The sequence below is a fragment of the Rhopalosiphum padi genome, chromosome 4, assembly GCF_020882245.1.
Source record: "Rhopalosiphum padi isolate XX-2018 chromosome 4, ASM2088224v1, whole genome shotgun sequence".
Classification (NCBI taxonomy): domain Eukaryota; kingdom Metazoa; phylum Arthropoda; class Insecta; order Hemiptera; family Aphididae; genus Rhopalosiphum; species Rhopalosiphum padi.
In genome coordinates, this window is record NC_083600.1 from 36690454 (window position 1) to 36691015 (window position 562).

Consider the following 562-nt stretch of genomic DNA (forward strand, 5'->3'; position numbering starts at 1 on the left):
TCGGCAAAAGTATCTCAAGAAAGTTTATGAAAATCGGTAACGTTATCACACGCGTTACCCAACGTACTTAAGGCCGTCGTCCCGCGATACCGCTGACGTTATCGTTTATAATATTATCACAATTACCCGTCGATTGCGATCTCTTCCGTTCTCAAATCGCTATCAACCGGTCGAAATTGAGCGCTTCTTCCGAACCCACAACAATATACCGCCCCGTCATATAATATGTACCATTTGTGTACCGTATACGTTTGAATAAGAACAGTTTTTTCGTTTTATCGATGACATTTACCAAAACGCCGATTACCACTGTCGCTTTTATATTCCGACATGAACACTGTCATCTCGAACACGGTGGTTCGCAGACAACGGTTAGAATGTTGTAAAGCTGGTAGACATTACAACTGTTGCGGTTAATCATACTGATATTTTCTACTAACATAATAATTGTATTGCCTAAAAATGATAAATACTATTTTAATCAAAATTAGCAGGAAGTGTGGCGTGCATATTATATTGTTACCAAATACCAATCATAATAGTTATCGTGTAGCACTTATTA